Source organism: Octopus bimaculoides, chromosome 1, assembly GCF_046866305.1.
Source record: "Octopus bimaculoides isolate indiv1 chromosome 1, ASM4686630v1, whole genome shotgun sequence".
Lineage (NCBI taxonomy): Eukaryota > Metazoa > Mollusca > Cephalopoda > Octopoda > Octopodidae > Octopus > Octopus bimaculoides.
This window is the reverse complement of record NC_142928.1, coordinates 104194113-104218821: the sequence shown is the minus strand read 5'-3', so window position 1 is coordinate 104218821 and position 24709 is coordinate 104194113.

Genomic DNA, 24709 nt, shown 5'->3' with positions numbered 1-24709 from the left:
TGTGAAATCCTGCATAAAAGTCCGATAGAGGGTATGTTTCTGTTCTTAAACAGGACAGTTAATACGTCACCCGCTTTAACACCACTACCTGGAATTTTGTACTTTTAGCGAAGTTGTCACCAGACTCGGATGCTCTGAAAATGTTCAAGAGTGTTGTTCTTTCTCAAGTGATCTTATAGAGAGTCTATCGTTGTTACATCAATCGGCGAATGGTAGGAATGCTTCTGATTTTGTTGATGATGTTGTGTGACTTGGTCGGTTTGTCGCTTTGGGTGGAAGGGTACATGATTGTTTCGGTGGTGCAGTACATTTTAAATGCTTTACAGTATGGGTTTAATAACAGTAGTACTAATGGTGAAGGCACGTGATTTAGTGGTACTCGGCTCATGATCGTAAAATCGTGAGTTCGATTCAAATCGGCGCATTGTACCCTTGAGCAAGACACTTTATTTCACATTGCACCGGTCCACTCAGCTGGTAGAAATAAGAAGCACCTGTAACTCAAGCGGTCAGCCTTGTCACACTCTGTTTCATACTATATCCCCCTGAGATCCACATTAAGAGTACGCGTGTCTGTAGAGCGCTCAGCCACTTGCACGTCAATTCCACGAGCAGGCTATTCCGCTGATTGGTTCAACTGGAACCGTTGTCGTCGTAACCGACCAGTGTTCCAGCACCAGTGTTAATGGTTGAGGTAGGTTTGATGAGGTTAGCAGGGTTTGTTATTAATAGTGCTGGTCATTTTGGGGTTCATAGCGGTAATTATAGTGATGGAACAAAGCTTACTGATTATTACATATAACGTGTTACTGATACATGAGAAGATCGGAATACAGATGGTTGCAAAGGCAAAGCTAATGAGATGTTATATAGTTTAAACTTTACAGGTGGTTGCATAGGCAGGTTTACTGATGGTTGTGTTCACCGGGTTACCAAATGGTTAGTAAATAGCTGTGTAAGTTAGAGTGGATGATTTACCGACATGTATAGAATCCCCAAATTATAGGCTAGTTGTATGGCATTTCAGCTCATTTTCTATCCATTAAAATCTGGTGAATTCGGTGCTGTAGTAGCTAAAGCAGTAGTAGCCACAGCTGTTACTGCTGATGCTGGTACTACTACTACTACTACTACTACTACCATCAATGCCACCACCACAACTGCTGCTTCTGATGCTGCTGCTGCTACTGCTACTACTACTACTACTACCACCACCACCACCACCACCACTGCTGCTTCTGCTCCTCCTCCTCCTCCTCCTCCTCCTCCTCCTCCTACTACTACTACTACCACCACCACCACTGCTGCTACTGCTGCTGCTGCTACTACTACTACTACTACTACTACTACCAACACCACCACCGCTGCTTCTGCTGCTGCTGCTGCTGCTGCTACTACTACTACTATGATGACGATGATGATGATGATGATGACGATGATGATATTAGTCTTAGTAGTGGGAATATTACTCTTAAGGATGGTGGAAGTGATGCTTCTACAAAATGTGTCGTTGACGTTAGCAATGTAGATCGTGGTAATCGAAGGGGTAGCGATGTAGTCGAGAAATGTAACGATGAAGGCTACTCATAGAAGTGGTAGTAGTTTCCGTACTCATGGGATATATTAGCAGTAATTCTTTTTGTTTATTGTTGTTATTGCTGTTGCCAATACTGCTGCAGCTGTTGTTGTTTTTGTTGTTGTTGTTGTTGTTGCTGTCGTCGTCGACGCCGTTGTCGTTCTTGTGCAGCGATGCCTATCACTCTACCATTTCCCATTTGGTTCCATATTTTGATTGCTTCTTTTATGGATGATGATCACTCTTTATAAAATTCATAGGTCACCACTACGCCGCTTCAGTTTGTTTTATACAAATACCAGCCTGAACAGTTGTTGCTGTTGTAGTTGTTTAGCCCCAGGCTAGATCTACTTGAGCTGACCTACGATCAAGAGGCATTCCATCCGTAAACATTCTGTCTGTTTTCCAATGTGCAGAGAACATAAGACCCCGTTAACCAATGTTTTTCCCTAAGACAATAGTGTCGTTAGTGCGAGTTTGACTGCTATTTCTAGCTGTTCTAGCGACCACATAGAGTCTCCTTCGTTGCCCTGCAGCAGCTTCCGACGGTCAGTTTTGGTTTCTGCCGTCTTGCATGCACGGTATTTGTCAGGTCTCTTCTACTAATTCAATTGACTCCATTATTCGAAAGAACCAACGAAGCTGATATCAGCCGATGAAGGCTATAAAACTGGAGTCAAACACCGGCTTTTAATTGCCCTTCGGGGCTTTGGAAGCTTTTGCACACGAAAGGGCTTAGTGAAGCGCATCTAATAAGAATCAAGGGGAAAAATAAATAAAATGAAATAAAAGCTATAATGATAAAAGCGTAAGTTTAAAATTTTGACACAACGCCAGCAATTTCGAGGGAGTGGGTAAGTCGATTACATCGGCCTCGGAGCTCTACTGATACTTATTTTATCGACCCCGAAAGAATGAAAGAAATTCGATATCGGCGGAATTTCAACTCAGAACATAAAAACGGATGAAACACTGTTAAGCAATTTGCCCGGCGTGCTAACGATTCTGCTAGCTCGCCACCCTAGACGTAAAGAAAATATTGGTTTGAAATTTAGGCACAAGGCCAGCAATTTTTGGGAGAGGAAGTAAGTCGATTACATCGACCCCAGTGTTCAAATGTTACTTATTTTACTGACCCCGAAAGGATGAACAGTGTTAGTAGAATTATTTGTTATGGTATTGTTGGTAGTGTTGGTGGTTGTGGTACAACTAGCTCTGGTGGTAGAAATAATTATTGCTAATTTAAATACGAGGCTAGCAATTTTGAAGAGAAAGGGTAAATCCGTTAACTAAATCTGAAGTACTAGGCTCGTACGTTATTTTATCGACATAAAAGCAAAATTAACCATGGAGGGAATTGAACTCAAAACGTAAGAGCCAGAACAAATACCGCAAGATATTTTATCCGAAGCTCTACCGATTTTCCGAGCCCACCAACTTTGAGGTGGTAGATGTGATGTTAGCTGAAAAAAATTTGTAGAAGGTAGACATAAGGTTGTATCATTAGTTCTGCTTGTTGTTATTTGTGATGAGGGTGGCGATGGGCTTCTGTCGCTCGATGAACTAAAATACCTATTCATTGAATTATAGTGTAAATAACCGAGTATTCCCGAGACACATGTACCATTAACGCAATTTTCAGACTCAATCAGAGAGACACAGCTTAACTCAAGGTGCGCCAAGGCTGGACTTTTGAATAACAGATACGATCCATTCTATAAAACTTCTACAGTTTCCGTCTACTCCAGTGGTTCTTAACCATTTTTTTTTCTTTTGCCCTTGGCCCCCTCTGATTCCGATTTTACTCGGCTGGACCTGCATACTCATTTGGTGTATAGAAAAAAAAACCCATCCGCTTGTATTCTTATAATTAAATATTATCAGGAATTGTATAAAAATGTATTCTAGAAGTATAAGCAATCTATTGCGCATAAATTTTAACAAAAACTCATAAAGACCACACCAAGGGCCATATGGGCCCCTGTTGAGAACCACTCGTCTACCCAAATTCAATCACAAATCTTGGGTTGACCGGAGGATAGTGTGAAGGACTATTAGTCAAGATGCCGTACAATCGGATCGAACTTAGCTCGTTGTGATTGTGAAGCGAACTCTTAACCATTCGGCCATATTGTGTCTAGATGAGGTAACACTGATGTTGATGGTAGAGCTAAGTTGCGGTAGAAGTTGTATTGCCATGAAGACTGTTGGGTGTGGTACTGGTGGTGGTGGTGATGGGGCGGTGGTAATGTTTTGGTAGTGTTAGTTGTTTTAGAGGTAGTTGTAGTGGTGGTAGTACAAGTAACAGTGCTGGCGAGTGACCGAATCAATATGGATGGTAGGTGAAGTGGTAGTAGTAGTAATAGTGTTGCTAGTCGGTTATATTGTTACGGTAGCAGCGATTGTATAGTGGTGGTGTTGGTGGTGGTGGTAGTGGTGGTGGTAGGAGGAGGGATAGAAGAAGAAGAAGAAGAAGAAGAAGAAGAAGAAGAAGAAGAAGAAGAAGAAGAGGAACTGATGCATTGGTTAGATGTAAAGTGGTATCGCCATTTATGCTAATGGCTGTGGTATATGTTGTAGTATAATTGATGTAGGATCATGTTTGTGTTCAGCCTCAGATCAGTTCTGATTGATTAAGTAGACAGACTTATCAAATACATATATATTCCAACAATGACCACTTCGTCTTATTCAGACAATAGTTTGTATAAGATTACTTTCGCCAATGTACAGGGTGTCCACAAAGTCTTGGAACATGGGGATTAACACATACCTTAAGAAATTATTATTTATTCTATTTGATTGTTTATGTTATAATTTTATTTACTCCACGTACCCAGACTTGGTGGACACCCTGTATATCAATCCCTCTTTTGGATTTTTTTTTCTTTCTTTACAGCAGAATGAGATTTGAGGAAGATTTTCCTGCTACGTCTAGCTGGTGGAGCGACCACATATTGACCTCTCTGTTTACGCTGGTAATAGAAATGTTGTGGATAGACATATTGGTAATGGTAACTGGAGAGTTGGAATAATCTTGATAGTAAAGGGATGTAGTGGTGGTGGAGGATGAGGAGATGGCAGTGCTCTTGTTGTTGGTGGTGGTGGTGGTGCTGTTGGTGGTAGTGGTAGTGGTGGTGGTGTTGGCGGCGGTTGCGATGTTTGCGGTAATGTTAGTAGTTTTAGTATAAGCAGTAATTTAAGTGGCGATAGAGAGAGAGAGGGGGGGGGGTCAGAGAGAGAGAGAGAAAGAAAGAAAGAGAGTGAGAGCAAGAGAGATGCACAGACGAAAAGAGAGTGGGGAAAGGAGGGCGAGAAATGTATATATATGTTTATATAGATGTGCGTATGTTTGTACATATATATATATATGTATGTATGTATGAATGTATGTACGTATGTGTATGTATGTGTATATATATATATATATGTATATATATATATATATATAAGTATATGTATATATATATATATATATATATATATATATATATATATATATATATGTATGTATATATATGTATGTATATGTATATATATATATATATATATATATATATATATATATATATATATATATATATATATATATATATGTATGTATATATATGTATGTATACGTATATATATATATATATATATATATATATGTAGTGGTGATTTCTGGGTTGTTGTTAATGATAGTATTGACGCATGTGGTCTTGATGGTAACAGTGTTGGTGCTAGTAGCGATAGTGGTGGTGGTGATTGTGGTGGAGGTGGTGGTAGATGGATGGTTGTTGTGTTCGACGAGAGAGCTGGTCATGCGAATCTAATAAGACTAAATAAGAAAATTAAAAAATACAGATGTAAAGGGAGAGAGAAAAAGAGAGAGAGAGAGAGAGAGAGAGATAGAGAGAGAAAGAGAGAGATAGGGAAGGATGAGGAGGAGCGAAGGGAAGGATGAGGAGGAGCGAAGGGGAGGAGGAGAAGGCTGGGAATTGTGAGAAAAAGAAAAAAAAAGTTTGTGAAATGAAGGTTAATGTATTCACGATGGTGCGAGGTTTTCTTCCCTTATTCCCCTCCTCCTCCCCTCCTCCTGCTGTCTCTTCTGGTTCCTTTTCTATCTCTATCCTTCCCTCTTTAATCAGACCAGATGACCACCGCCAGCCATTGCATTATCAAATATTATGGACTAATCTAGCGTGTACACTCTACCATTGCCAAAAGATAATCCATTTGACGCTATCAGTAACGCAAAGCAAAAATGAATGAATAAATAAATAAATAAAGGAATAAAGTATTTCTATAAAAAATGAAAAAAATACACAAAAATACGATTTTATATTAGTGGGTGGAAGATTTGACCTTTCAGTACCCTCCTTTGCACAACAAACCAGCATCTGATATCGAAATCGTATCGCTGAAGTTTATCGGAATTGTTATCTCGTGCCTTTGGACCGACACCAACGTGTTTTTATTTATTTATTCATTTATTTATTTATTCTTAATTTAGTGTGGTTGGTAATTTGTTCAAGTTCCCTGCATTCAAAATAACAATTTATATATTTTTTTTCCTTATCGTTTTGTATAGTATGGTAAAAAAAAAAGAAGGAAAATTGTATCTGACATTGATTTTGATCTCATGCTGAGGCAGATATTCACAAACCGTTGCATACGCACAGACACGGATTCGCACATACATGCATACATTATAAGATGCCTATATATCATTATGTTTATAGGTATTGTTGCTTATTTTACAGAGTATATTAGTAATGGTGAGACAATCTAAATTGTACTATTCTATATTTCTGAGATGAGGAAGGGCATAACGTAGTGGATAATGCAGTGGCTAATGCACTGCAGAGATCCTGAGTTCAATTCCAGGCAAGGCACCTGGTGAGTAACAAGACACCTGAATAAGGCTGGAGTGAACACAGCCGAAACTTAGTGAAAACAACTGTCAGGATGAGGACTCCACTCTAACTAATTCAAACACTTGACATAACATCTAAACTGTATTTTGAAAATACTGTTTTTATGTGAAACACCGAAAATGCGCTTGAGTATTCTAAGAGTCACAATGCAGCTCTACATATCCGTTATCCGACGTTATTTAAATTCCTGTGATAATGATCTCTTTCTTAGAGACCAGCATAACTTTTTTTATAGGATTAATATGAGAAGTAAACATACACATAGTAAACACACATACAGACAGGCACAGGCGTGGCTGTGTGGCAAGAAGGCAAACTGGCAGAAACGTTAACACGCCGGGCGAAATGTTTAGCGCTATTTCGTCTGCTGCTACGTTCTGAGTTCAAATTCCGCCGAGGTCGACTTTGCCTTTCATCCTTTCGGGGTCGATTAAATAAGTACCAGTTACGCACTGGGGTCGATATAATCGACTTAATCCGTTTGTCTGTCCTTGTTTGTCCCCTCTGTGTGTAGCCCCTAGTGGGCAGTGAAGAAATAAGAAGCTTGCTTCCAATCCACATGGTCCCGGGTTCAGTCCAATTGCGTGACACCTTGAGCCATCGTCTTCTACTATGGCCTCGGACCGACCAAAGCTTTGTGAGTGGACTTGGTAGAGCGAAACTGAAGAAGCCAGACTCATATAAAGTTTAGTTTTAACCTCCCCATTCTTATAAACACCAAGTAACTACTTAAATAGTGAATTTAAGATGGTAAGCTGGCAAAATCGTTACTGCGCCGGAAAAAAATGCTTAGCGACATGTCTTTCGACTTTGCGTTCTGAGTTTAAATGTCACTGAGGTCGACTTCACCCTTTATCCTACAAGGGTCGATAAAATGAATACCAGTTGAACTCTGAGGTTGATGTAATCATTTAACGCCCTCCAAAGATTTCAGGCCTTATGCCTATAGAAGAAAAACTTATTCAATCAGTTAACCATTGAAACAATTGTTGGATCAAGTTTTGATTAACCACTCGGTCAATCAATCCTGCCCTCGCTACACCAGGTCAGCAGGCCGGGATTAAAGAGGGTATGTCATTGATGACGTCACGAATGGTGGCGAAAGGACTTTGAAAACGCAGCTAATCGAGTAGTCACCTAATTAAATGGTAATCAATTGACTAAATAATATCAAAAGAAATGAAACAGTGCGTGTGTCTGCTATTGACATAATGACCATCCTGACATACAACAAAATCTGTTTCAACACACAAATTCACATCAAGAAATTTGCAAACCGAACACAAAAAACGAAATAAATAAATTAGAAGTAGGTGCAAGATTTACCTATTTTTAAAGCATTTACTTCTTAATCGTGTTGACAATTCAGAAAAGCAAGGTTGGATCCAACGTTTCCCATTATTGCTTTTCCCAGTTTTAATTACGCCACTTTTTTCTACTCATACCGTTCATTGCTGGGAGGCTTAGCATTAAAAAGGTACAAAGAATATAAGATTGCGTGACAAACTCGGCTTTTTTTTTTACAGTATTAGTGAAATTAATTCAAATGAAATGATTACATCTGCAAATTAAAACCAAGTTATGTATTATGTGTAGTGAAGGATAGGGCCTCCTCTAATCTAGCGAAATGCAAATATACACGCTAATAGAACAGGCTCTAGACAGTCATTTTATCTGACAGAAATAACAGCTTAGTCACACCTAGATCATGTGAAAACAGAAAAGATTCATTGAACAAGGTATATATATATATATATATATATATATACATATGAGCGCGCGCACGTAGGTGTGTATGAGTGGCTCTGTGGTAAACCGCTTGCTTCTCAACCACATGGCTCCTGCTGCAATGCCATTGCATGGCACTCTGGGCAAGTGTCTTCCACTAGAGCTTCAGGCCGACGAAAGACTAGTGAATGGATTTCGTAGACAGAAACTGAAAGAAGTGCGTCGCATACATACATATATGTATATATATAAGCTCTCACACACACACATATATTCGAATAACTTGTATTTGACATTATCTCGCAGTCTAGATCCACATATATCTTATCTTTAAGTGTGCGTCTTTGCGTTTGTCCCCCACCAACGTTTGACAACCGGTGTTGGTTTGTTAGCGTATCTGTAACAGAGCGGTTCGACAAGAAGAAACCAATCGCATTAGTACCACTCCTAGCAAAAAAGGATGAAAAAAATGTTCTCGGGTCAATTTGTTCTACGAAACCCTTCAGGTTTGTGCCCCAGTATGACTGAAACGAGTAAAAGATAAAAAATATCAAGATTTCATTTATTCAAGGTGAACTAAGCTTCTTTTCTCTTCTGTCTGTCTGTCTCTTTCTTCCCTCTCTCCTTTTCTCTCCTCCTCCTCCCCCCTCTCTCTCCCGTTAACCTGACCAAAATAGCTGCTATTATTGAACATTACGAAACGAAATCAAATACTTTTAGTGAACTTTCTGCTAGACTAAGGTGGATTAAAAAAAACAACCCATTACATTGTTTCACACTTTAAATAAATCTTTCAATGGATAGAGAAACTTCGTTGGTTCACTGAAATATGGTGATGGAGGTTCATTTATTTCGCAAGAATTACAAAGCTGTAGGTATAAGCTATATTAGAACCAATATTTTGTGTCTTAATGGTCTGCACAAAGATAATGAATATTTCTGCCTTGTATAAAGAGCTTTAATCATATAAGAAATCCTTAGAAGTACCGAACCATCTAGTCAATATCCTGACGTTTTCGTAAATTAAATAAATAGTTAACAGATTAAGTATGCTATTAGTTAACTAACAGCAAACTTAATTGCGAATTCAATGTATTAACTGCAAAATTTACTTGCTTATACATATTTGCAAATAATTTTATCCCATAGAATAAAAATAATTACATTAATTAATTTTATATATACTAATATACTTTTAAACGCAGAACACTTGTATAGTTTACAGTACAAAGAAGCAATTAATTTAGTTTCGATTGTATCATTATGAAGTCTAAGAGTGAAGTATTCCTTATGAAGGATAAGGGTGGTATGAAATCAAGTTTCCTTCAATCTTTCGTTTTGAGCAACGCTACTCTCTTGTTTTCTTTCCAGCCAGCCGTACCGACGTCTACTTTACACTCGATACAAATCTCTTCTTCCCTTTTTAAGGATGTGATTTCAAGAAGATTAGACTTTAGACTATTATTTCTATCAGATTATGGAACAGCATTAAGGACTCTTCTTTGGGCTGTTACATATTGTTGTTGCGTTTCTACTTTTTCGAAGCTCTCAAATTTGAAGACCTCCGATACTTTCTTAAGTTTGGTGATAAACTATATATAAGTCTATGTACACACACACACACACACACCCACACACACACACACACACACACACACACACACGTATATATGTATATTTGTGCATATAAATATATACAAACATACACACATAGAAGATTTCTTGCCAATAGAGAAAGAGTCGGTTTCTAACCAAGATCCAAGTTTTTCATTGGAATTTCAACAAAAAGGTATTTTTGTATGCATCTATGTATGTATGTATGTATGTATGTATGTATGTATGTATGTATGTATGTATGCTTGTATGTATATATGCAGATTTGTATGTTTTGTTTTATGTATGTATTCTCATGCATATAATTGTATATATACTTAAATGATAAACTACTGGAAAGTTTTACTGATGTTTACAGTTCCAGTGATGGCTTTAATCTGTAGTCTTCGAATCAGCTTTCTCCTTTCTGGTTTTGAGTAGACTAATTTCTCAAGATTGGTACTTAAGCACTGCCCCTATAATTACACGTCTAAACCTGATGTATGTATGTATGTATGTGTGTATGTATGTATGTATCTATCTATCTATCTATCTATCTATCTAGCTTACTATTATGGCCCGGTTTCAATCCGCACCACAGCAACAAAGTCAGCCCGCCACACTTTTCGGTCCAACATCACTGTCTCGAGGTCCTTTTGATTATGAAGAACTTCAAAGTGTCAAGAATAGACTGAAGGAGGGAAAAGCTGTTGGACAACAAGAGGTGCCATACTGGATTTTGCGAATAAGCACTTGCAGAACCAGGAAATCCATCTCAGTGGTTCGAGATTGACTTGATAGCAATCCCAAAGACAGGAAACCTCAGCAATGAAACTAACTGCCGAGGAAACGCATTGTCCAATATCTCACTAAGAGTCATCAACCGAATGATCCTCAACAGGATTCAACCAGTGCTTGATAGCCATATGAGATCAAATCTGAATGAATTTAGACTAGCGAGATCCACAGCATTTCAGATCTCAGCCTTGAGACGTATCATAGGAGTTAAATCAAGACAGCTCTCTACCAAAAAAATTGGTGTTACTGATGTTAATCCAAATCATCCTTAATCGAACAGAACAATCTTTTGGGATTGATAAAATAAGTATGAATCTAGTCCAGTACTGGAGTGGACAAAAATCAGCCAAACACTTCTTTCGCTTTGTGCTTGGATTATTTCAGTTGAACGTGTACGATGGTTGTAGTCTCAATGTATGTGCGTATGTATGTGTTACGTATGTAAGTATATCATACAAATAAAACAAATGTGCGTGCGTGTGTGTGTGTGTGTGTGTGTGTGTGTGTGTGTGTGTGTGTGTGTGTGTGTGTGATCTTGATATTAATTTTTTTTCTGTAGCTTTTCAGTAAAGAAGTTTCTGGTTGAATGTATTTTGTTTTATCATTTCGAAAACAGCATATTGCCTTCAAATATAATATTGTGTTTATAAATTTTATATGCATTTTGCCTTTTCCTTTTCAGTTTATTTCTCTTTTTTTTCCCGTATAATGATTTATATTAAGACATTTTCCCTATCTCTTTGATGTTTTACAATCTGCAAACTATCAACTATATTTTTTTCTTTTTCTTATTTTATTCAGAAACCGCATTAGCACTGAGTTCTAGCTTTAACTTTACTCACATCTTCTTTCATTTCTCCAAGTTCATGCTCATTTTTAAATATCATTCCATACGTACAGATCAGCTGTATGCATACACTGACCCAGTGATTATTAACCATTCTGACCATGGCCTGTGAACACTAGCAAATACGGGATACAACTGGGCGATGCTTTTCGATCAAGAATCGGTCTCTCTGTTGCTTTGTCAATGTTAGCCGTCAAGACAATCGGGACTCATCTATATATTTCTATTTGAAATTTAGATAGAGAAATTTTTTTCGACAAATATTCTTCTGAATTACTAAGCCTCTCAGTTTTCATTAACGAAAAGATCTATAATTCTCTACCAGATCGAAGATGCTGCAGTAGGATTAAAGCAGTGTTTCTCAAACTATATTTGTCCCCACACCCAATACTTCGAGTTTTCAAATTGGTTTGCACCGTATCGTAAGCATAGCGTGTGTGTGTTTGTGTATGTGTGTATGAATGTGTGTTAGTTCCCCAGTACCGTTTCTTGGTTTGTCTACGTTCCCGTAACTTAACAGTTTGGCAAAAGAACCGATAAAATAAGTAGCAGGTTCTAAAAAATAAGTACTCACACAACTAAAAATTCTTCAAGGAGGTGCCCTAGCATGACCACATTCTAATGACTGATACAAGTAAAAAAATAAAAGAAGACATATACACACACAAATACATACATACATACATGCATACATACATAGACAGTCACATACATACACATATACTTATACACAAACATACACACACATGTATGTATGTATGTATGTATGCATGCATGTATGTATGTATGTATGTATGTATGTATGTATGTATGTATGTATGAATGTATGCATGTGTGTACGCACATGTGTATGTAGGCAAAAAGTAAAAGTGGAAAGAGCACAGAAGTATTTTTACATCAGTTACATTAAGTGACTTCTATAAAAAAAAATTCTCGTTACGATACGTGTGTCCATCTTATCAAATATTAAAAATTCAAAGATGAACATAAATACCAGCCCATAGAACATGTTTCCTAACTACGCGCAGGATATGAGAAGAAAGCGTTTTAATTTCCATTGCTTTTCGTATTTCATATTTTTTCTTCTTATTTCCTTGTCTTTTAATTTTTAATTTCCTTGACATTGAATTTTTGATATTTGATAAGATGGACATAGAAATCGAAACCGGTAATATTTATAAAAGTCACTTAATGTAAATATTAAAGGAAAAAAATTTAAAGAATCTTTAAACATACTTCTGTGTTGTTTCCAATTTTTACTTTTTACCAATAATTTTCGATTTGTGTGGATTCTTAACTCTTTTTCAAATATATACATATATGTAAATATATATATATATGTGTGTGCGTGCGTGTGTGTGTGTGTGTGTGTGTGTGTGTGTGTGTGTGTGTGTGTGTGTTTGTATGTGTGTGTGTGTGTGTATGCATACTACACTTTGATCTTAGGCATATATATATATATATAGATATATAGTTAGTTTATATTCTGTCAAGACCGTAGTAGAGTACAGCATAAAGCTCACCCACCCTCAGATTTTACCCAGTGCTATCCAACAGTAGTTTTATACCTACTGCCAAATTTGCGTTGGGACTTCTGTAGCGTGTGAATGGATAAGTGAATAAATTGATGTCAACAAGTAGTACAGAGGAACAGTTTTTTGTAATCACTGCAATTGTTTCCACACAACTTAGTTCCCCAGGTTTGCAGGTATTTAGTTATGTAACCTGTTCTCTGCATTATGAGATCTTGTGTTTCATCAGGTGATATATAAATATTGTTTCTGTGTTCCGTAAACTCAAATTTTCGGCTTTAACCCCATCCTTTCTGTCTGTCGTGGGCAGAGTATCAAAATGTGTGTTGTGGCTGAAAGACCTCCACATAAACCAAGAAAGAGGTATAAAGACTTGCTGAAGGCTTCCTTGAGAGATGCTAGCATCTCTCCTGACAAATGGGAGGGCATAGCTATTGACTGTAGCAGGGGGAGAAGGATTGTGCATGAGAGGACAGCTACTTTTGAGAAATCTCGAGTGGCGTATGAGAAAGTAAGGTGGGTTGTCAGGAAGGGCATCGCTGTTGCACTTCCAGACGGTAAGGGTCTTCCTATGACGCTGACATGCAGTGTCTGTGCAAGCATGTGGAAGGGAGTGTGTTTCGACGGGAGGACTTAAACGACATGCAAAGGTACATGAAACCCAATTACAACTACAGCCGGCTATTGCCAGTCAAGGTTTTAGCTGCCAAGATCACAGCACCGTTAACAGTTAAGCCATGTGCAATGGCCATAGTCGATAACGAGGGGGCAGCCATCATGTATGCATGTATGCATGTATGCATGTATGCATGTATGCATGTATGTATGTATGTATGTATGTGTATGCATGCATATGTGTGTATGTATGTATGTGTGTGTGTGCGTATGTATGTATGCATGTGTGTGTGTGTATGCATGTATGTATGAATGCATGTATGTATGTATATATGCTCTTATGTGTGAAGGCGCGTGGCTTAATGGTTAGGGTATTCGGCTCACGATCGTCAGGTCATGAGTTCGATTCCCAGCTGCACGTTGTGTCCTTGAGCAAGACACTTTATTTCATATTACTCCAGTTCACTCAGCTAGCAAAAACGAGTAGTACCTGTAATTCAAAGGGCCAGCCTTGTCACATTCTGTGTCACGCTGAATCTCCCTCAGAATGTTAAGGGTACACGTGTCTGTGGAGTGCTCAGCAACTTGCAGGTTAATTTCGCCAGCGGCTGTTCTGTTGATGGAACCAACTGGATCACTCAAGTTCGTAACCGACAGAGTGTCAGTTATGTATGTATGTATGTATGTTATCAATCAGTTTCATTTCTGTATTTCTTGTCCATGGAGAAAGAGCCGGACTCTAACATAGATTCAAGGCTCCTTCATTGAAACTTTTATCAACATCATCTAGGTATTTGTGCATGTGTGTGTGTGTGTGTGTGTGTGTGTGTGTGCAGTATTTGGTGTTAGTGTATGCGCAGATTTGTATGTCTGTTTCATGGATGCGTTTTTATGTATATATTTTCATGTCTAGATGCATGCATATGTATTTATGTGCTATGTATGTATGTATGTATGTATGTATGTGTGCGCGTGTGTGTGTGCGCATGTATGTATGCATGCATGTATGTATACGTGTGTACGCGCACGCACACATATATTCAAGAGAGTTTTCCAATAAAACTTTTACTGACGCCTCGTTCATATGTAATCCACTCTCCATCACATTTTTCACGTTTGACTTTGAGAAAGGTTGTGCTCGGCTGTACTTCGCCGATGAGATCTAAATAACGCTAACTCATATCCATAGAAGTCACTGTGCAACTGCTCAGCATATTCACTCAGATGCTACATTCTATATTTCATTGATTTTAATGAATTCCAGATTTGTCGTCCCCTTGCCTTTTTGACCAGAATTAGTTATTAAGCGAGTGTTGTTCTTGGCATTAAAATTGTAATCTTGATTAACTAAAATTTATTGGTTTGCGACTTCAAATATGTTAGCGTCCGCTTCGCTATTAAATATTTGACTATAAATTAAGTATCTTTCATTCAACGTTGTGTTCGAATCCTGTCAAAATTGTAGTATCGATTTTATTTATTTATTTATTTATATATTTATTGATTCATTTATTTATTTAGTTCACATTCTTTAAGAGACATTTTTCTTAGTATAGAGCAACATCCGCCAACTCATTGTGATGCAAGAACGAATAAATAACTAACCATACGGTTGGTCGTATATAAATAATTCCATAATGACGCCATTTTCTTCCTTGACAGATGATGCAGTCATGTGGCTTAGAAGCAAACATCAAGATTTCATAAACGGCTGATTATCTGAAAAGCATCCGATATATATATATATATATATATATATATATATATATATATATATATATATATATATATATATATGGACAGAGAGAAAGAGAGAAAGAGTGAGATATAGATAAATAGATTGATATATATGTGTGTGTGTGTGTGTGTGTGTGTGTGTGTGTGTGTGTGGTGTATGTGTCTATATAATATATATGCATATATGTATGCGCGTATCTATCTATCTATCTATCTATATGTATACACACACACACACACACACACACACACATATATATATATGGAGAGAGAAGGAGAGAGTGAGAAAGAAAGAGCGAGATATAGATAGGTAGATTGATATATATATATATATATATATATATATATATATATATATTATGTATATGTATATATATATGTATGCGCGTATATATCTATCTGTCTATATGTATATCTATCTATCTGTCTGTTTGTCTGTCTGTCTGTCTGTCTGTCTATCTGTCTATATATCTCTCTATCTCTGTATATATATATATATATATCAGGCGAAAGGGTGGAAGAGAGAGAGAGAGAGAGAGAGAGAGAGAGAGAGAGAGAAAGAAAGAGAGAGATAGAGAGAGGGAGAATAAAGAAGGTGAGAAAGATGGTGAGGTGGTGATTGCAGAGAGATACGCCCCACCAGTTGGGAAACAAATGGATCCTGTCAAATAGCGATGTTGTATAGTGATGAGGCGCTACAGATATTCTGATTATTTCGATTACTTATCGCTCTTTGATAGCAGAACGTTGTCAAACTCGCTGATCACTCAGCTGATTTTTCATTGCTTATTGAAAGAGTGGTCAAATTATTGACCAGTCAACAGACCAATAGTTTTAGTGTGTGCAATGAGACAAAAATGCTTGTCGGTTGGATAAGTTTATTAATCAGAAAACATCGACAGCTGGAGAGACGGTGATGGAGAAGATTAGCAGAGGTGGAAAAAAAAAATATCTTTCATGTATCTGTTGAATCGTCTCGTTTTTATGGCATATTGGAACGAAAAAAAAAATAGGAAACAAAACCAGGGGACGGGGTCGAAGGTAGAAGGAGACTGGTTAAAGAAGAATGATGGCGAAGATGATAATGATGATGAAGAGGAAGGAAAGTGGGAGGAATGTAAAGGAGGGAGGGGCAGAATGAGGACGATCAATATGAAGTTGTTGATGATGATGATGACCATGATGATGACCATAATTCTGAAGAAGACCAAAAGCTATAACAACAACATGATGATGATGAAGATGATGAGGATGATGATGATGTTGAAGATGATGATGATAATGAAGGAACAGTGTCAACAAAAATAACCCGATGATGAATATGATGATGGTGTTGATGGTGGTGATGATGATAAACTTGATGATAACGATGACGACGACGACTACGATGACAGCGACGACGGCGACGACGGCGAAGACGACGACCAAAATGAAGATGATCATGATCAGGAGGAGGAGGAGGAGGAGATAAAGGTGGAAGAGGGGTAGGAGTGAAAGAGGAAGAAAAAAGATAATATTGATGATCGTGAAGAAACTACTCTAATCAGTTGGATCGGTTTTAATGGATAGTTTGCCTGAGAAACATAACCAGCTGAAAATGCTTATTTAGATTTTCTTGTAACAGTTTATTCTGGTTAGATTATTAGTATGACACTATCTTGTACAAAAGGTGCTCAGCCAGAAAATATCCTTCATACCGTATCGATTCATGCTTATTTTTTTTGTTTTCTCGGTGGAGAGAGATTACTACAGAGCATCAGCAGGTCTTTACTTATTGGCTTACAAACACACAAATGCATACATACATACATACACACATACATACATACATACATACATGAATGCTGCACACATATGAGTGTGTGTGTACGTATGTATGTATCGAACTATATATGTGTGTGTATATATAATTATATATATATACATACATACATACATACATACATACACACACACATATATATATATATATATATATATATATATATATATATATATATATATATATATATACATACATACATACATACATACATACATACATATATGTATATACATACACACACACACACGTTTTGCAAACAACTTGCACATGTAAGTGCTACAAGTCGATAGCTCCGCATACCGGAAGCCAGCAAGTATATAGGGTCATCAGGAGAGAATGCGCGCCGTTTCGGGGCCTACCTCTCGACGGCATCATTGCGCACCCCCCCCCCCCCCCCCCCTCAGCCTCACTGATATGAGACCCCGCTTGCTAGATCAACTGGTTATCAAATAAAGCTCAATATTCTTCTAGCCATCGCTCATTATCTCTTTTTAACCAAATCCAGTGGCTAGCCTTTCCCACTTTAGTTTGGATATCGGTCATGGTGGTATTCACTCTATCTATCTATCTATCTATCTATCTATCTATCTATCTATCTATCTATCTATCTATATATATATATATATATATATATATATATATATATATAAAAAGCAGCGAGTGCAAAAATAATGACGCGTACGTTTATTCTTAACAAATTTTTGCACAATAAAACGTGAATGACGTTCTCTGGATTTTATCACGAAGAACAATTTTTTCCGTAGTCTTGGAGCCTGGTGTGTTATGGATTACCAAACGAAGTGTTTCGGTATTATTCCACCTCCTCATTGATGCATACATTCATAAGACAGTTGCTCTACTACTTTGTATTAAAGGGATCAGTATTTTTGTTTATATTTATATGCATGTGTGTGTAAATTCAATGTGTAAATTACTGTGTCCTTTTACCACTTACAGGTTTGTCAGTTCGTAAACTACCGCTTGTGTGAAACTGTATCTAATGTTATGTATATCTATAATATAATTAAGGGAGAGAACTTACAATGTTTTCTGAATGTGGTGAGATAAACGTTTGTCAACGACCTTTTGGCAGAATTGAAATGACGTAGGTATGTCTATATATATATATATAGGAAGTCATCATAGGATGAGACAGGTAATCTCGTTTACTTCCTGTTAACGAGCGCGGCTGGTAATCTCGTTTACTTTCTGTTAAAAAGGGGAGTTGAGAATACAGGATAGCTTGGCGCGGATAGTGCAAAACAAGGGAGAGAGCTGCATACAGATCAGACCGTTCACCACCTACCTTTAAACAATTGAGAACTGGACATGAAATTTTTTGGGTATTACACCTGTTGTTACATGATCACAATATTTGAATATTAATTCCCTGTTTGAACAATTTCTGTTGTGGCGATCAGAAGTTTACCCCTTTTATACATAAGAATTTGCCTGATCGCAACACTAAGGCTGAAGTATATTCCTTTCAATGGTGCAATATTTTCGCCACATTTACTCGATTAGAATGCGATTTAGAATATGATACGACCTTCACTGTTATATCTAAATATAATGCATATATTTTTTTCTTTTCTCCAAATGCTGTGGGATCCAGAAATAAATATATAGTCATATTTTTAAGAAACCGATGTAATATGACTGCAAAGTAATGACTAAGATTTTCACATCCATATATTTACTATGATGGTATATGAAAACTTTATTCACTAATAACACACATTAGTTATGCAACAATCACATTTTAAACAGTTATCACTTAAATTTTAATAACCACTTTCAAACAATAGATTATATAATCACACAGGGTGGTAACAGAATCAATAATTGCTCTTGGATGTATTCGCTACGTGCGTTGTTTCATTACCACAACTAGTAACATGTATACATTAGTCGTAAGATGTCTCGGGCTACCGCCTTCTGTATCTTCATTTTCATAGGTTTGTTGTTGCGTTTATTATTTTTTACATTTAGGTTTATAACACTCGAATATAATGCTAACTCGAAATTTTGATTCTGATTTTTTTAATACTAAACTTTGAGTATTGCACAAGAATAAAACGTTCTGATTTTAAATTTTTCCCGGTCGTTTTTAATTGTCATAATTACAATATCGATAGAGTTAATACAGATCAAGCATCGGAGTTTAATTTGTGTGCCAAAGTCGTGACCGTGTGGTATAATTACAAATCATTTTATTGTAGCATTCTGTATATCATACTTAACGTTGATATACTGTAGAAAATATGGAAACTGCAATATTCATCTCGAGAAAGCAACTGATATAGACATACTGCGTTAAAAAAAACACAGTATATCAATATATTAATATCTGCTGAAATGTGTTCAGCAGTAATTGTGTGGGAATTGCTAAATACGTATTTCTGCTTCTCTGAGCATCATCAGTAGTAAGCATCTACCAACAACCGAATTGTAAGATAAATTTAGCAGCCGTTGATATAAAAAACAGTGTTTATAAAATCACTAAAGCCAGAATTAACAGGCAGGCTGAATAAAAATTCGTTATTAGCAATTGCTAACTGATTTCCGTGATTTTTTTAACACTATGCATCTATAGGAAATGCTTTCTTGAGACTAACACCGTAGTTTCAACGCTTTGTAGAGTCTATCTGCGTTAAGTACGATATACAGAATACTATTTTGAATTAATACTGCTTCTGTCTCTAGTAACGAGTCATTATTATTGTACCTACGTAGAACGATGACTTAAGAAAAATAAAGTAGAGTTATAGACTAGACGCTTTGCAACAGTTTTTACGTTTCTTTTCTTATTGGATTCGATTCATACCAGGACTGATTTCGACCGTCACCTTTATCCTTCCACAATCAATACACACACACACGTATATATATATATATATATATATATATATATATATATATGGTGGTTGTCTACTCCTTAAACAGAGTTTGACCACCTCCTGCACCTACACCTTAGCCCTTTCATGGCGTCTGATGTGGCTTTTTAAACCAGACAGTGTTTTGAAAAAACACCCACACAGATTGCACCTCTGATTTGCACTACCAATACCTGCAAGTAAGTTCTGCTCATTGTGGATCCTAACATGTCTTTTAAGACCCCCATTGGATTTGCAAACCCTCTGGCACACACCACATTCAAACGTGTGCACAGACATATAATCAGAATAGTGAGTCAAAATAGCGCCCTGTTTCTTGGTTGTTTCAGGGTATTACTTACAGTTTTTGAAAGTTAGTAAATCTGGATCATGTACCATGCTGGTAATATTCTTTGATATTCCAGCCTGTAAAATATGTATTAGGAGTCAAAAGTACTTCCCATTTAGGAAGTCATACATATCAACATTACCTATGCTAATGAAAAACTCAAGTTAAATGTATCCAAAACATTACCTTAGGGTGCTTAAGATAGTGCAGAACTATTAAAGAGAACCCCATCTGTTGTCCGCAATGGGACAGGTTCAGTCCAGCGATCTACAATTGGTCAATTATATTTGAACAGGGGGCATAAGTAAAAACCGTTTCAATGGATATGTAAATAAAGATAAAATAAATAAAAAAATAAGTAAAGGATACGGAGAAGACAATAAAATAAGTGGTGTGGGGCTGCTTATGTACTTCTGCAGCTTATCGATATGACATACATGCGAAAAACGGTCAAATGGGCACTATACTAGACTTATAGTTAAGGGGAGGCAACTAGTACAGGTATTACAGGGAATCTATATAAAAAAAAACTGCTAAAAAATAATATTGGACTTAACATCATATATAGCAAATTGTGGTAATGATGAAGCACCGTGCCCTAATTGAAATGTCCTATGAAGATGAAGAATTTTGTTAAGACGGGGGCGTGTACATTGATGATTCCTGTTGATCTGATCAACGGAACAGCCTGCTCGTGAAACTAATGTGCAAGTAGTTGAGCATTCTACAGACATGTGTACCCTTAACGTAGTTCTCAGGGAGATTCAGCGTGACACAGAGTGTGACAAGGCTGGCCCTTTGAAATACAGGTACTACTCATTTTTGCCAGCTGAGTGGACTGGAGCAACGTGAGATAAAGCCTCTTGCGCAAGAACACAACGCGGCGCTGGGAATCGAACTCGTGACCCTACGATCGTGAGTGAATGGCCCAAACCACTTAGCCACGCGCCTTCACAAATTGAAGATTATTAGCAAGTATTTCTAGCTGGTGAAACGCGCGTATATATGTATATATTAAACGCTTACCGGAAAATATGAATTGGGAAACCCACACGCATATGCATATATATATGTGTATACACACACACACACACACACGCACACACACACACACACACACACACACACACACATATATATATATGCATGTATGTATGTATGTACATTATATATATATATGTGCATGTCATATACTTATTAATATGCAGGCATGTATATCTATGTATATCATATGCATACACTCACACACACACACACACACACACACACACACACACACATACATATATATACGCGTGTGCATATATATATGTGTGGGGTGCATAGATATGGAAAGAAAGAAAGAAAGAAAAAAGAAAGAAAGAGAGAAAAATGTGTTCATGTTCCCATGTAAGCGTCTATATGTGTCTCTATGTTGACCTGTACTCATTTTGTTTGTTTACTGGTGGGCACTTTCCTTTGAACATTTTGTTCTTCGTTCGCCTCTCACCTGAATACGTATCTGCTTCTTGCCAAGTAACAGCTTCGTGATATTCATGTACGACCATCATGAAGCCATTTCTGCTCGTGACTTTTGAGTATGTTCAATACGTTTGCTTATCATCATGTTCAATTTACTTATGCACTAATACAAACATAAATGTATGCGAAATAACGAGCAAGCATCTAGCTGCATCACTCGACCTGCTAGAAATGGCAGCCAAATATATATATCTCTCATTGGACACTCTATTTGATAATGAAGTTCTAGACAGATAAAGAAAGATAAGATGGTCATGACTAGAACGCTTTTGACCAGTGATCCGCTTGATCAGAGATCTTGTATATGATCGGACGTAGCAATCAAATCTTCTAGCCTTTAAAAAAAGCGAGGCCATATTGATAATGTATTACCTCTAGATACATTATGTATGAGAGGGAAAAAACGTACGGTTTGTTCAAAGCATGTCTTTGATCATAGGGTTCTTTCATCAGACAACAATTGAAACGAATGTTTATATATTATCATAGTCTTTCATGTAAATAGAATTTAATAAGCACAGGAAAGCCTCGAATGGCCGAGCTGATAGGGTGTCACTTTATCAGTTATAGCGTCAATGGTTCATAGCCCACAATAATTGTTGTATTGAATAAACTGTTAATCCGTTACTTATTACTAGAATACATAAGGTTACTGTATGAAACCGTTGTTGAATTAGCATTAAGTATAAGAGAGAACTATCTCTTCCTGAATTGGGAGCTCGTCTTTGTTTATTTTTTTCATCGTTTTTTTTATCGTGCATTTGTGAACGTTAGTACTGCTATTGGTTATATCATTATGCGAACCAAGAACCATTTTTATGTAAATGCTTCCTAATAATCATCACTACTGCGACTACTATATACGTCAACTAATTTGAAAATTAAGTATTTGGCTATCGACACAATACCAGTTTAGTGTCTGAAAATGAATCACTATCAGCCTTTCACCTTGCTAACAATATTCACTGTTGCTTCCTCGTGTTCCTGACTAAGCCTTGACTCTATCCATATATCACAAGGTAATTCATGAGAAGAGTGTTTCGTTCAGAAAAAATAGTACCAGCGTTCAGGGAAATTGATGGTTTACAGTTAAGAGCGCAAGAAGCGATGAGCTCTGACGTGTAGGGCTGGTTTCTTTGTTACCAGGTCTGTTTGCGAATATTTACCTAAACTTGGTTCGAAGAGGAGCAGCTTCAGCGAGGCAACCTTGCTCTAAAATCCATTTGATGGAAATGTAAATCTAACATAAAACGTTCTATCTTGGCTCTTTGTATGGAGAACCGGTCGAAATGTCTTTCATATCCTTTATCTTTTACTTGTTTCAGTCATTGGACTGGGGTCATGCTGGAGCAGAGCCTTGAAGGATTTAATCGAAAAAATCTACCATAGTACTACTATTTTGAAGACCGGTACTTATTCTATCGATCTCTTTTGCGAAAACAGCTAAACTACTGGTACGAGAACATATGCAAACTAACATTGCTTGTCAAGCAGTGGTGGGGACTAACATAAATACAATCACAAACACAAGCACACACACACACACACACACACACGCACACACACACACACACACACACACACATACAGATATATATGTGTATGTGTGTATACACACATATACAGGCATATAGATAGATCCATGCATATAAATAGACACACACATTGATATATACAGATAAATAGATAGATAGATAGAGAGAAAGAAAGAGAGAGAGAGAGAGAGATAAGGCGGGCTTCTTTCAGTTTAAGTCTACCAAATCCACTCACAAAAGTATTAGTCAGCCCGGAGCTACACTAGAAGGCACTTTACCCAAGGTGTCACGCAGTGGGATTGAAGCAGGAACCATGTGGTTGGAAAGCAAACTTCTTACCAAACAACCACATGTCTTAAGAATGTTAGGAATGCAATAATCATGTGGATAGAGGATGAAATACTGGCTGGTTGTTCATGAGTGCAAATAGCCACTACGCTCGTGTCTGTTTATTTAAGATACTTTATTTTAGCTGTCTTAGATTGCCTGGCTAAAGCATTGTCATCTGGTCACAATCTCCTTCGTCAATTTTTATTATGTTCCAGTCAAATGAGATTACGGTTCACTGCACAGCTAGCCGATAGATGATCGGATCATATCCTGTTGTTGGCCAGTTCCGTTGTATAAGTGACCAGATCTCACGTTTGCCTAGTCCAGCGAACTATAAATAAGTGCTATGGTGTAGGAATAATTGCAGCACCGTGTCGAGAATTTAATTTGTTCATAGAGCAGAGTTCATCTCTCGTTAATTAGTTTACAGCAGGATAAGCTCCAAGAAGCCGACTGCTCCTAAATACACTACATAACTGATTCCAAATTTTGGCACAAGGCCAGGAAGTTCGGAGGAGGAGATAAATCGATTATATCGACCCCCAGTACTGAACTGGTAGTTAATTTATCGAGCCCCGAAAGGATGAAAGACAAGGTCGACCTCGGCGGAATTTGAACTCAGAACGTAGCGATGAACGAAATGACACTAAGCATTTCGTCCGGCGTACTTACGATTCTGCTAGCTTTCCGCCTTAAATACACAACATAATTACTATGAAGTGCAGAATGGTTTCAACACCAAGCGCACAGCACGAACAGACCCGGAAAACTGGTATCAAGAACCGACATTTCCTATATTAGTACACTATGAAGCTAGGAATTTCAGCAAGCTGTCCATTGTTTCTGGAATATGCTGTCCCGCCGATCTTAGTTGGCGTTCAGAATCTTCTCGTGAATGTAGTGTCTCTTGTTCACTACTAACTTTTTA